This window comes from Melanerpes formicivorus, unplaced genomic scaffold (assembly GCF_026170545.1).
Source record: "Melanerpes formicivorus ecotype bairdi unplaced genomic scaffold, bMelFor1.0.p_v2 SCAF_12, whole genome shotgun sequence".
Taxonomy (NCBI): Eukaryota; Metazoa; Chordata; class Aves; order Piciformes; family Picidae; genus Melanerpes; species Melanerpes formicivorus.
Genome location: NW_027142364.1, coordinates 7,182,928 through 7,197,579, shown reverse-complemented (window position 1 = coordinate 7,197,579; position 14,652 = coordinate 7,182,928). Strand labels below are relative to the sequence as shown.

At 49.8% G+C, this 14,652-nt stretch overlaps 1 long non-coding RNA gene across 1 annotated transcript in view; it reads right to left on the bottom strand.

The window, feature by feature from the left end:
- The window catches only part of LOC137444431 (uncharacterized), a 94,220-nt gene that overhangs the window by 22,771 nt on the left and 56,797 nt on the right, over positions 1–14,652 (bottom strand). The window lies entirely within an intron of this gene.

The following is a 14,652-nucleotide window of genomic DNA, read 5'->3' as shown; positions in this document are numbered from 1 at the left end:
TTTGTCCATATCAACTTTAGAGCACACACAAAGAAAAGGTCGTCATATAAATTTATAAACAAGATCCCTTCCTGGCTACACATGACTCAGGCTGGAATGATAACTCGGCAGCGGCGAGGGGGGAACGGCCTTTCACGAGCGAACAGCTATACCAGTGCGATATTAATTAATCACTGGTTTGGCCCCCTTTCTCTTCTATGCAGTCACAGTATTAGAAGTGCATAACAAGTGAGTTTTCTTTTAATCCATAATTATTTATAACAATTAGATCGCTTGGGGGAAAAAAAATCCCTGGGTGGGTTGGGGTTTTCCCCCCATATTAAAAGGAGTTCCTTCTCCCTCACTTGACAATGCTGGTGCCGGTGTCTAAATGTGTGCCCGTGTATATGTACATATTGTTAAATAAAATTTTGTCTGGTTTTTGGGTTTGGGTCTTTTGTGCCCCACAGAAATGTTGCCAGACAGCCACAAGGCAAAAATAAGGGTTTAAATTTCTCCCCTCGCTAAACTTCCACGAGAAGAGGTCTAGGATTGGAAACATGGTCGGTGTTCAGGGGATACAGAACTGATGGGCATGGCCAGGTCTCCTCGCAGGAGAGCCCCTCAGAATGGGAAATTAGCAGTCGAAATCTGCTAGTGGGGACTAGATCCCACAAAGCCCACGCGTTGGGAAGGCTGAGTGTCTCTCTCTCGCCTATTCAATCTGCCCAGGCTGGTTGCAGCGAATAAATAGAGTCATTGTGGAACCCATACACAAACCGACCCAACACCCTCCCCCATTCCTTCTCACCCTCCCCCCGCCCTTTTATGCTTAAACGCACACAAATCTCCAACCGCTTTGCACTAAGAGAAGCCCAAACTTTCCTTCCCTTTACTCTACAACGCCTGTGGGAAAGCTTTATTCACATGTATGGAATATGTGCTTATGGCAGAGGGGAGCGGGGTTCACTCTGAGTAAGGGAAAACAGGAGCCTGCCAGGGGCAGGACCCATCCTGCCTGCTTCCCGCCGGGTGGGCGAGCATCCCTCTGCCCGCCGAAGATAACGGTTCAAAGTAGCCAGATGCATTAAACAGACACATACACACAGAGAAAAAAAAAAAAAAAAAAAAAGGGGGGGGGGGGGGGAAGGTTCACTTAAATTTCTGATGGAAAACTTAAATGGTGCTGTCTGCCCCTCTCCCAGCACTGCTGCAAGGTGAAATCCATTTGAAGCAAGCCGTGCAAGGCGGCCCGCGGCCTGGTGGGGTGGGCGGCAGCTCCGCGCCCGGAGAAGTTTCTCCGTGCAAGAGAATTTGCAGCCTTGAAAGCATATTTTTCTTCCAGCTATGGTGGCACTTCAATGATAATGTAGGCAATGAAACTGGGGAGATTTATATCTTTTGGAAAGTAGGACGAGCCAGATGGTGATAGCGTCATTAACAAACAAACTTAGGATCTGCAAGTGAAGCTTGAAATTGGGAAAGAGATCTGGAGAACAAAAGGAGCTGCTGTTGAGGAGGGAGGGGGAAGAGTCCCTCTTCAGCCGGCCAAATCTAAGAGCACATTCTGGAGGGGTTGCTCCTGCCCAGCGCTAGATAATAAACGACGGCTTTTTCCTCCCCTGTTGTGACTGAGAAAGGACAGAGAAAACTTTTGCAATAGGCAAATGTGGCATTTATTTATGTGTAACCCTTTGTAGTCTCAAGTGTCCCAAATGGGCCTTCAATTCAAATCCCTAGTTTGATATGGAGGGATCGCTTCTCCAAAGTTTATTTAGAGAAACAAAGCATGGCTTGTGGAAGTTGAAGGGACAAAAGTTCAGTAATTTTTTATTTTATTTTTTTTCTTTAGTTAATAGTAACAAACAAATATTAAAGGCTAAACGTTATTTGTGGAGAGTGGAAACATCTGAGGGATTTATTGCATCCTCTCATCTGGTCTCGGGTTTGGGTTTTTTCACCTAACCCTTCTCACTGTTTGCTAGGAGGCACCAAGACCACAGCTAGTGGAGATCCCATGGCAGAGTCGGGGTGCAAGAGGGACCCCTGGGTCTTCCCTGCATCCCCCGCCAACCCTTCTGCCAGGTTTCACAATGGCCACAGGAAAGGCCTTCAGCACAGATTTGAGTCTATAAGCATCAGACAGCCACCAGCTCCAGGGCTTCAGCAGGAAGGATGGGGTGTTTGCTTCCTAATTTTCAGCCAGGATGATCCCAAAAGCAATAGAAATATTTGGAGGCCTTTAGAAAATCCCAGACTCTCCATTCTAGAGTAAAGTTGGTGGTTATTAGATGATTAATGATTTAAAAGATGCCTGTTAACAGCCCCAAGTTGAGAGACATGGACCCACACTCTAAGGTAAAAATCTAAAGTGATTTTTTTAAATGCTCTGGAGATCTTTAAAAGCCCCGAGGACTTACCCTTAAGGCATTATTCAAAGAAAAAAAAAACTGAGACTGGCGGTTCGTCACAGGCAATTGTAAAGGGTTTCAAAGGACCGATCAAACGAGTTGGAGAGTAATCTACATTAAAGTCCGGATGGCAGTGTTACAACATGCACCTGCAGGGTATTTGCTATCCGTGCCCCTTACAGAGCTACAAATCACCATTAAAGAAAGCTGCTTAAGCTTCCTCCTCGCTTCTAGAAAGACTTACTCGGGCTGCTTCACTTTGATATTTATACATCTTGTTATTGATAAGTGTGGGGCTGTTCAACGCTCCCTTCCCCCGCCTCGCACTGTCCTCGGGCATTTTTGCACACAACCCCACCCCCCACCTGCGCACGGCTCAAGGCGGGGGTTCAGAGAGCCCAGCCCACGAAAGACAAGCGTGGGCGCAGGGTCCTTCCTCTCCGCAGAAACCTGCGAGGTGCCGGGAGAAGTTTTATTTTATTTCTCTAGTTCTCCTCCCGACCGGCGCGGCTCTCCCGGGCGGGCGCCGTCACCGGGGAGACCGGGACAGCACAGGCCGCATCGGCACGCTAGATGTCCCGGCGGATTTTCTCACAGTTGCGGGAGGCGCAGACATGGAAATGAGCTCATTAGGGGGGGAGTGGCAGCCGCCCAGGGCTCCCCCGCCCTCGGCATGGCCCGGCCCGGCCCGGCTCGCTGCAGCCCGGGGCTCCGGGAGAGCTCCCTTATGTTTATGTTGGGATTTTTTGGGGGGGAAGTTCCATCCATTGCTGCGCAGAGACCAGGAGTGGGCGCGGTTAACCCTTGCTACGCCGCGGTACTGTGGTTGCAGGCCAGGAGAGCCCTGGCGATCACCTGTACCCCCACTCTTCCCCGAGACTCTTTGCACCCACAATCCCGTCCGAAACCCTCTGCATCCCCATTCCCCTCTGCACTCCCATGGGCAGCACCCAGAGTGAGCAGTGCTCTCCCCACCAGGTGATGTCAGCACGGAAAAATAAAGTTGTAAAACAAACAAACGAGTCGGGAAAGGTAAAACTTAAAGAAAATAAAATCAAGATTTGTCCACCCACTTCAAGAGAAAAAGACACAAAGGTCAACAGGGATTCAGCCGCCTCTTCCCACGGCTGCAGGCAGAGCTGGCAGCACAGTCACTGTTTCGGAGAATTTCAGGGATCAGCTCTATGTTTTCAATCCCTTCCTCTCGCAAACCAGCAAAAACCCCACCCCGTTGCAGGTGTGATGCTGGTGTCCACAGCTTTTGGGGTGGCGGTGCCCTGTGGGCGGCGGGGCTGAGCGAGCCGGGGTCTGGAGGCCCTGGAACCAGCGAGGAACACCACCAGGGAGTGACATCGCTGCAGCCGAGGGGCTCCTGCCCCGGGTAGAGGTGGGAACACCCAGGAGGGGGCAGAAAGGGGCTTCGCCGAGTTTTTTGCGGGAGTGGATTTAGCTAGTGTGTGTGTGGGTTGTTTTGTTTTGTTTTCCCTAATAAAAGAAAAAAGGCAAAAGTAAAATATCCCGAGTTTGATGCGTGAGCCTCATCTCCTGACAGCCCCGGTAGCCACGGGCTGGTACACACCGCCCTAACCCCCCGCCGGCGGGGCCCCCAGCACGCATCAAAGCGCTCATTGTTGGGGCTGGGGCGAGCGGGAAGGACGGGCAGGGGCTCGGCAGCGCTGGCAGCCCCTCCGCCAAAGTTTGCCAAATCAGCTTCTCTCCGAAGAACTGCCCTCGGAGGGACCGGCAGTGCAGAAGGGAAAGGGGATCCGCCAACCCGTCCGGCTAGTCTCTGGCAGGTCGCCTAAAACGCATCCGCGCAACCCCCAAACCGCGGAGCGCTCTGCGGGACAGTGTACAGCACAGGGCTGGGCGATGGAGCCTAGGCAGTGGATGCGCGCTGGGATGTGCGTCTCCTCCTAACAGAAGTAGCGCAACTTCTCTCTCAGAGCCAGCCCGGGGGTCTCTGTACCCATGGCTGTAGCCGTTCTCCTCGAAGCAGGCTCAGCGCCGGGGAAGCAGGACACCCCTCTCCCGCTGGCAGCGGATGGCATAGAGGGGGCCTCCGCCGGGGGCCGGTCCTGCTTCTCCCTTCCCGGAGCTGGCAGGCCCTGGCACCTTCCCTGCAACATGACTGCGTGCGCAACTTGCAGTCGCCTCCAAAATGTTGCAAAACAAACCCCGGCACGTTTACAGGGCTGGCAAGAAGATGGCGCCAAGAACCCAAAGCCCCCTCCCCGGCCTCCCCTCCTCCGCAGCTCGCAGCTGATGGGGGGGCCCGGGGCGAAGAGCAAGAGAGGGGCAAGCGCGCCTTGGGCCAAGCGCTAATTTGGTGTGTACGCTTAAGCCTGCCATCTGAAGTGCTGTATAGTAACGAGGGGAATGGGGTGTATTTGCGACTGGAAGATTTAGGTTGTTGCTAGGATGTGAGAACAAAAAATCTTCAATAAGTCGGGGAGGGGGGAGGACGGGGCAGTGGGGGAGGAAGGGGGGTTACAAGGTTTGTCACAGGGAAAAGTGCAGACATCTGCTGGAACTTCCATATCTAAGCTGTTCATTTACAGGAGCCAACTTCTGAAATCTCCACAATTAGATCTGCATTGTTCTTTCTCAACAACACTGCCTAGAAAGAAAAGGTCTTCTCTGTCGGGGCCAATCCAACGAAGCGTTTGACGTTATTAAATAATAAAGCGATTGTGATTTACATTGTTGTTCAGAAAAAGGGCCAATTATCCACTGTTATGTTGCCATAAAGATCATATTAACTCGAATTAGTAATCAAACAATATGCTAGCGTTAAAAGTATAGAGAGGACAACGCGACTGGTGTTGTTGCATCCTCACTTTTCCTTGTAAAACCAGAAGCACAAATACACTTGAAAGAGTCGCAGAAACTTCGTCCTTAACGGGAAAAAAAGTGAAAGAGGTACCAGCGTTTGTGATTAATGGTCCCCCATGTTGATTGTTTTCAATTAATTTAAAGACACGCAAGTGTCATATTGATTTTTTTTTTTTTTTTTAACAGTTTACAAATTAAATCTGCTTCCGAATAGCATGGCAAAAACGCTCCACGCTTCGGGGCGAATTTTTATTGATGTAAGGTTAGGTTTAGGATTTTGGGGCGCGTGTTGTCGCGGTGGTTTTTTTTCAGAGTAATGGAGGTTTTTAAGGCGTTTGCGTTCAATTCGAAGACGCACCACCAAAACGCAAAACCAGCCGCATCCTTGCCCTCCTGCAAATTTCTTCCTCCATAATCAAATAATTATTTTTATTAACGCAGTTATTAGGTTTATAACTCATTTGCCACTTAAATTTGTGCAACCAACCAAGGCGATCTAAATAGGTTTGAGTTGCCCCTTGGGTCCGGGATGTAAGCGGTAAGAAGGAGGATTTAATTATGGGTGTGTACAGCAAGAGGACACAAAGGCGAGCAAGTAGTCTGAGGGACAGAAAGTGGGAACGAGGGCGCGGGGAGCAGCGGCGGTTCGCGCCTCCTTCTCCCAGGCGGTTCCGGGCACCCTGCGCACACCCCGCCCTGGGTGGGGGAACACGGGACACTCCCCGACAAAGCCCCTCTCTCTTTCTCTTATTATTAAGCCGCAACGGTGCGAAGGTTGGCACTGGGAGAGCTCCAACTTGTTGGCAGTAAATAAGGCGCTGTCAGGTGATGATGCTCCGTCGTGTTTGAAACTTCCCGAAAACAAAGTGACAATAATCTGTATTTTCCATACAGGCAAATCGATACGATCTCTTCTTTCCTATCTAAGCACGATCCGTTCTTTTGTGATCGGGATGACAAAATCTGACCCCTGGAAACGTGCTGCAGTCACCCATCGACATCTGACTGTTATTTCTAATATCATTTATTGCCAACACTTTTCGTGATTAGCTGGGGGGGTGGGGGTTTACTCGGACTTCAGGTAATAACTAGTTAGCTGTCAGATTCTCCCGTTTAGCAGCATTCAGGCAAATAATGTCTTTGCCAAACTGTTCCGGGAGCTGATGCTATTTGTTGCCACTATTAGAGTGGAAAAAAAAAAAAATCAACACAAACAAAAACCAAACAACAAAACCAAACAAAAAATACCCACACAACAACAACAAAAAACCCCAAACCCACAAAGTTTCAGAGTAGTAACATGGGGTTTTGTAAGTAAACGCCAAGCAGTATTCCTCAGAGCATCAGCAAGTATATCCAAAAGAGCTTAATCTACTTGTAGAATAGGTGCAAGAGGAATCAGCAAGGGCTACTCCAGGATGCCATGAAAATCCCTACTCATTGTCTTGGCTGAGATAGCACGAGGCACATTAAATGCGAGGCGGAGAGGGACAGAATCAATCAGCCCTCTTGGCTGAGGAGTGAGCCTTCGCTCTGGAAATAATTTGAAATAAAACTTGAGTAACCTTCGAGCTTACTCTGAGCAGATGATCATAGAGGGGGGAAAAAAAGGGGGTGGGGGGATGCGGGGGGAATTACAGAAATAAGAAAAAAAAAATCTGGATCGAATTAATAGAAGCACAAAGTTTTATCCGTATATAAGAATAATATATCAAGTCGAAAAGGAGACAGGTTATCTCTAAACAGGATTAATATGCGTTAGTGTATAGGATTAGTCCACTTCATGCATTTAAAAACAGTGTCTCTCCTCCTCTCCACACCATTTTGTTATCTATATTACAAAACAACAACATCAAAAAACAAACAAACAAACAAAAAACACCCCACAACTTTCCCCATTCGGGGCACTTTTAAAACGCGGTTATTAATAGAAAGCTTCAGTTTTTATTTCCTCCCCCCCCTCCAGTGTAATCGCTGGCCCTGAATGAGCTGCCTTCTGAGGAAACAGGCCATTTTTTAAAACCTGTGATCAAAACAGACCTGTCCTCAGAGAGAGCACAGCAGATTTTAATGTTGGTCAAAAGGAGTCACAACTGTTCATTAAAAGCAAACCCTAACTAGTGCTAATGTATAGCCATTTTGTGAGCTCGGGACTGTGGAAAGAGGCGAAAAAAGTCTGAGAGTGCGAGCTGATGCCGTGCTGGCTGGCAGTGTGTGGTCTATTGTAGGGAATGTGCTTTTTCCACTGAACAGAGAGCCCCCCTCTTTTATTCCCCAGCTCTACTGCACCTGCACTGGATCAGGGAGCTACTGCCATTCACCACATCAACAGAGAAGACATCTCTGACAGCACTCAATTCATTACATTTCTTCCTGCTTTTCAAAAAAAAAAAAAAAAAAAAAAAAAAAAAAAAAAAAAAAAGTATTGCCAATCAGTGCCGGGGGGGCAGGGAAGAAATCTTACAATACTTTATATTCGCCACTCACTTTGGATTTCATTAGTCAGAAAACTCACTTCTCAGCCAGTTACAACTTTTTCTTTTTCTCTTTCTTTCTTCCTTTCTGCACTCAGGGTGCTGGAAGCAGCGCTGGAGCCAGTGCCATCTCCCTCCCCAGGCCGGGGACAGCTTCACGCCAGGGGCCCCTCATCCCCCAGAACAGAGCGAGGGGCCGGGGGCCAGTGTCCCGAGGAGAAAGAGCTACAAGTTTATTCATAATTCATAGTAGCAGAGAAGCCTGCTCTCGGGAAACGGGAAGAGAGAAAGAGCCAGAGACCAAAGTGTCCTTAAGCATTTGGGGTTGGCGCTGGAGGGGAGAGAACATGTGTGTGAGGGCGGAGGGGGGAGTTACCGTGGGTGCCCAGGCAGGGGCGGCGGGGCATTGCTGGGGCTGGAAGCCCCTCTAAACTAGGGAGAAAGTTCTTATCTCCTCGAAAGCCACTCCAGGGAATTTAGGGTTAGTTTAGTTTCTTCAAGGACCGTTTTTTGTTGGTGGTTTGTTTTTGAGAGTTTGGTGGTTTGGTTGGTTTTTTTTCCCATAAGCATTTGCAAGCGAAAGAAACCTAGCCGAGGGGTTTAGATTCAGGTATTTGATCTCGCCGGATCCAGACATCTAATTAGAGTGGCCTCGGCGATTGAAACGGTGTTAATTCCCATTGCTCCTCGCTCAGATCCCTTTGCCCTCCACCACTGGGCTGCCCTCTTTTTCAAAATCCCCTAATAAAAAATCTTTCTATTTGGAACAAAATAAATTTTGTATTTCCCCCTTTACTAGCCCACTTTCTGTTATCATGAGCAAAAGCAAACACTCCTGGGTTATTTTTTGTCTTAGACGTTGGCAAAGAATTACACCTTCTTAGTGGGATCTTAACAGGCGAAAGAAAAAAAAATCACAAGGAGCTCTTGCCTACCTGAAAAGTAGGAGAAAATCCGACTGTCTGGTTTCGGGTGTAATGTGTGTATCGATAAGGAAGACACAGCCGTCTCAGAAACGGGACCAAATTAATCTGTGGGTTTCTTTACATCAACTCCTGTTCAGATGTGTGCTTTGGAAATACTGTTTCATGTGACAGGAAAGTCGCAACTACTGTGTGTATACAACACAGGGAGGACACGGAGCAAGAACCCGCAGCAACACAAACCGCACGCACGGGAGAGCCAGATTGCTTTTTAAGCTAAAACTAATAATTTCATAACTGATTCACATTCAATCTGGCGCCGGTGACGTCACGGGACATTAGCATACGAGGAGGGATGAAGCCAGTGTGGCTGGAGTTGATAAGGTGCCTCCTGAGGAATTCGCTGCTTGTTTTAATACATTAATTATTTCTCTGTCTTCTGCAACTTTTGCAATTTGTAAGAGCTTAAAGGAACCATCATTGCAAGAAATGCCAGAAGGACATGTTTGGAGAGCTCCTCCTGTGGTATCCGCACCTCTGGCAGGAGCCAGGCAGCTGAGGGCAGCGTGGGGACAAGCCTCGGGGACAATCCCCGGACCCGCTCCAGGGAGCCCCAGTCCCTCCCTGATCGCAGCCCGCCGGCCCGGGCGCCCTGCAGAGCGCGGCGGGGTTCGCTTCTCATTAAGCTGGATTCGGCCCCGGGCGGCCTCACTCGTCCGAGGAAGCTCCGCTTGGACCTCCCCACTGCCGGTGCGGGGACAGCTTTGCAGGATCAGGCCCGCAGCCGGGGATGGGGATGTATGCGAGTGTGTGTCCCAAGGCACCCCTCAGCAGACTTCTTGTAGAAGAAGCTCTTGCAGAGGCCTTTTTCACTCCAGTACCCGGTGGGATTCCCCCACTTCCCCTCCCCCCCCCCCCCCCAATCACGAGTGTCTGCAAAAAAGCGCCCACATTACGTCATCAGTTCTAACTGCTGCGGAGATGATGGGGTCACCGAGGTCGCGAGGCGGGGGAGCCCCCAGGGGGCTGGGCCTGTCTTCCCGTTGCCCCGGGGCAACGGCCCAGCGCGCGGGTGAGAGGCAGAGCCCCTTGCCCGCTGCAGGGCTCGGGAGAGAGTAGGACATGCTTTGGAAATCCGAGAAGACACTGCCCAGTTCCGTGTCCCGGGGCTGGCAGGGCTACCTTGGCTTTCTGGGAACCTGCCGCCCCTAGAGGCTCTAAAAAACGGCCGTATCCCTAGTTTGGCCCGCAGAAGCGGCCTGGCAGTTCTCCGCCCAGTGGGAAGCCCCTCAAGGACCAACCCCCAGAGCTGCGGGCCCTCTCGCTCCCCTGAAGAAGTCAACTGTCTTGGAATAACCCCTCGGTTACTTGAGCCTGGAACGCACTTGGAGAGCAGTAGAGGCTCTTTTATCCGGGACAGGGGGTGCAACCAAAACATACAGAAAACCTAATTTTTTTTTTTTTTAAATAACATTAAAAAGAATGAGGAAAAAAAGACATAAAACCGCAGTGTAAAATCTCACACATTGCAATGGTCCTGCGAGGCAGCTCGCCACGCTGGTTCCCGCAGCCGGAGTTACCGGAGACAAATTCCCGGACAAACTTGCCCTGCCCGTCCCAACCCAGCCTCGCTTTCTGCGCGGTCACTCCGGGCCGGGACCCTCGAGCACGGGCTGCCTCCGGCGTTCCTGCCCACGGGTCTTCAGTGGTGCGGCCCTCCGCTGCGGGAGAGCTGGGCCGGCGGGGACCTAACTTATTCTACAGTCAGTGTCCGAGCCCGGCCCGACTCTACCCACCTTGCTAAATTATAAGGAAAAAAATTATTGCTCGCTTCGGTGCGCCCCCTCCCCCTAACACGCACAGGCGCACACGGGTGCAGACACACACTGCAAACCACTGCACACCACTGCACACACACACTGCACACTGCGCGCACACGGGCACTGCACACTCCCACTGCGCACACATTCACGCATACACTGCACACTGTCAAACACACCATCAGAGACACGGTCACGCACACAGGGCTCAGCCACAGCAAATCCGCTGCAGACTCCAGAAGCAAAACCTAAAAAGCATCACGGCAAGGTTCGGAGTTCGCTTTGTTCCCTCTCCGCCCCGCTCCGCCCGCACCTGCCCGCGCAGGGGGCTCCGTCGAGCTCCCAGGCACGGAGCGTAGCAGTTCGGCCGGGCCGCCGTCCCCGGGCAGAGCCGGCCGGTGCCCGGAGCGGTGGCGGCCTGGGGTTGGAGCTTGGCTCTCGATCAGCCGAATGTGCAGCATTTCTGTTCCTGGAGTTTTTTCAGCTCGCGAATGAAAGAGCCCACACTCTCACTTCAGCGCTGTTCGTCCTCACCAAGTGAATTGATTCCTCAAAAGCAAAACATTACCAAACTTCTTGCAATTCCTCGTGCCATCATCAGAAAAAAAAATGGTTTTAATTACCAAAACTCAAATAGCAGTGGTGCTAACTAGCAGGCGATCAAACCGCAATCAAACTTCAATCTCTGAGCAGTTAGCTATAAACTGTCAGCAATTGAAAAGTAAACCTGGTGCACACAAAGGCTCTGTTTAATTTTCTTGTTGTAATGGCTCTAAATGAGGACCCCATCACTATGCAGTTAAGCGGTGTTGCTTGTCCCCCTGAGGCGCTGATCAGTTCTTTTTAATGTGAGAAAACTGGCAGCTCGAAGCCCGTCAATGGAGCTCCCACAACAAAAGTCCTGAAAAGCTGAATGAATTGGGTTTGTAATTACTGCTTCCCTCTCCCCCCTTGCAGCTTATCTCTTATTCATTCAACATATATTATTGTCACCTAATCGCACACTCCCAACATTATTTTTTTTTTTAAGTATCTACTACTGCGGACATGTTTGTTGTAGAAATTAAACAAAATAATCCTCCCTTCTCTCGCGCTCTCCCCACCCCCCCACCCCTCCACCCCCAACAAAAATGTTGAAATGACAGTGTCAGGAGAGGCTGGCTGGTGTTAAAAAGGCCCAAGATGAAGCTCTTCTGACATCTGAATGTCAGCACTTTGCATACATTCTCAGAAATCTCGTACGCACTGAGGCAGGCTTTAGATTTTCCTATGTGAGTTAGGTCAGGATTTAAATAACTGAAGTGTATCTAATCACACCTATCAGTAATGGGCCTCTTTCTTTCAGTGGGACCTATATTATATACTACTTAAATTGCTGAGCTATCTGCCTCCTATTTGGAGACAGATAGACAGGTCTGCTGCCCGTTGGGGACGAAGAGGAATGAATCTTTAGAGAGAACACGCTGCTGCGGGGACCACCACCACTCCTGCTGTCCCACACGGCACCAGCGGGCATTCCAAGGAATAAAAACACGTTTTCAGAGGAAAAATGTCAGCTGGCAGCCTCTCGCCCCATCGCAGCTGCCCGCGAGCTGGAGAGGAGCTGGAGGCAGAGAGCCTCTCCCCAGGTCTCGCACCGCAAGAAGCTGTCGGTTGTAGAAATAAGTACAGCTATTACAACCAAATCTACTAACAGTCTAAATAATTAATTGAACCATTGCTCTTTGACCCTTGGAAAGTCCAGTAGGGACCCGTTTGTAGTAATAATACCCCCCGAATGAGCCCTTGTCAAATATTCATTTAGTGGTTAATGTGAGCGATTTCCCCCTGGGACAGTCTGTAATACTAGCTTCCCAGCTTTGGCAAGAAACCCTGCTAATCTACCTCTCCAGTTCCGCAAAATATTTTAACACCCCGGTCCTTAAAAAGCCGCAAAAAAAAAATCACACGGGAAACTATAATCTTATTCCCGGGTTCCTTCGTCTCTGCAAAAGGTTAGCGAAATATTACACTGGTGCATTCGGGCCGAGCATCACCGTGGCTATGAAACACACCATTCACCAGAGGGAAAACACAGAGAACCCAGAAGGTCTTCAACAACCAAAATAAAAACATATCCATGAGCTCTGCTACACAGTTCAGCAGCCATAAACGAAAACCCCGGATAATGGCTTAGGTGTAAAAGGGGTTATTGAATGCCTTGAATTTAAAATTAGCAGTGGATGATGACGTGCTTCCAAGTCACACTTGTCCATCTGTACGTGTAAAATGCTTTGGGTTATCCTCTATAAATGGATAAATGGATGGATGGATGGATGGATGGATGGATGGATGGATGGATGGATGGATGGATGGAAGGAATCTGTCCAAGGGAGATCAGGTTTCAACCACAGATATATTCCACATCGTACTCCAAAATCTAAGCTCAAACAAATTGCCCATATAAAAAGTTGCTGAATTCACTAAGCCTGAATATGTGGCTTAGTGCCTTTTGTTTAATGGTATTAGCTTGCCTTCTCTATACGAATTGTAAAAGGACCAACATTTCCAACTACCCCCCTCGAATATTTTAGTTAGCACTTCAAAAAGGGGCCAGGTTTTATTGCTGTAATTGGCTAAGATTCTCTTAAAAAAAAAAAAAAAATGGAATCACGATATCGATTGGGCTTTTATTCCTGGTTCTCTTTTCTCAGCGAGGAGAGCAAGAGCAGAGATATGGGCTCCTTACCACGTGAATAATCCCCAGACGCATTGCAAATGCTCGCAGCTCTGGAAAAGAATATATTATTCATTGCACAACCGTGGAAGAGATAGAAAAGGCTGGATATCTGCAAGAACTGTTGTGCTGCCCGAGTACAGCTATGGTGCAGAAATAAAAAAGGGCATAGGGGGCTGAAGTACAAAACCATGCAGTGAGAAAAACTCCACAGCTCCTAGTCTGGCAATGTTAGTTTTCATCTGGACACCAGGCTTCAAGGATGGAGGCCAGAACGGAGCCTAGGAAACAGCGCTACCAAATAAAACCCACAACTAGCTAGTTAACTTCTTCTTGTTGTGTTGTTATTTGGTGTTTGGTTTTGGTTTGGGTTTAAGCTTTTTTCTCCTCTTCCTCCCACCCCCTACACCCCCCACACCCCCTTTCTCCGCCTTCTTCCTCTTCGAGTTAAAAGTGAAATCCAGCAAACGACAAGAAATACTGGAGAGAAAAAGTGAGAAACACTTGGTTCCATCCCGGGGTACCCACTTTGTGTTTTGCCTAAGCCAACCATCAAATCCTTCCATTGCCATCCACAACACATCATTAGCAGAAGACACGACCAGTCTGCAATCACAGTGCCCCCAACTTCGTACCTATAATTTTTTTTTTTAATTGTTATTATTATTTGCATATCCCCGGCAGCGTTTCACAATGGAAACCGCAGCCGCTTTAGCAGCACCAACAAACGTTGAGGCTTCAAGGGCAGAAACAGGGGCTGCCGCAGCGGTTGCCTCAGTCCCACTGCCCACTGGCCCTGTCCTGCCCGGGAGCCGGAACGAGGCCGCGACTGGCAGCGCGCAGCAGCGCGGAGCCTTCTCCTTGGCGACTGCGGTTACAACCGTACAAAGTAAAGCTCTACCTGGCACGGCTGGTGGATCTCTCCTCCTATTTGGTGGGCGCCACCGCTTCTGTTTGGGGCTTGTGACCGTCTGCAGAGAGTGTCCGAAATGGGGCTACACAGCGCTGGCAATTTAAGAAATACGATTCAAGAAAGAGCTGTGATAAAGCGTGAAGGTCTCTGGTATTCGTTTGTTTTTGCTTGTTTGTTGGCTTTTTGTTGTTTCTTACCTTTACCCGGCCGAGCCCGCCCCCGCCCCTACCTCTCACCTCCTCCTGCGCTGCCCAGAAGCCAGGAGAGGAAAGTTTGGGAAGTCCCGAACAAAGGGAGTGGGGAGCTCCCAGTCCCTGCCAGCGCCGCAGCTGCTCCCGCCGGGCCGGGCCGTCCGCCTCACGGCTCCCAGAGCCACGGAAAGCCGGCTTCCCTCCTGCTTGCCCCGGAGGAGGAAAGCTCCGTGGGGAAAAAAGAGAAGCAAATTATCTGTAAGTGCAAACACGGCTTCCGCTCACAGTGCTCGGACCGTGCTGCCTCTCCGCGCCAGTTTCGCTCTCCGGCAGCCCCTGGCCTGGCCTCGCCGGAGGCAACAAGTGGTCAAGAACAGCCGAGTCCGAACC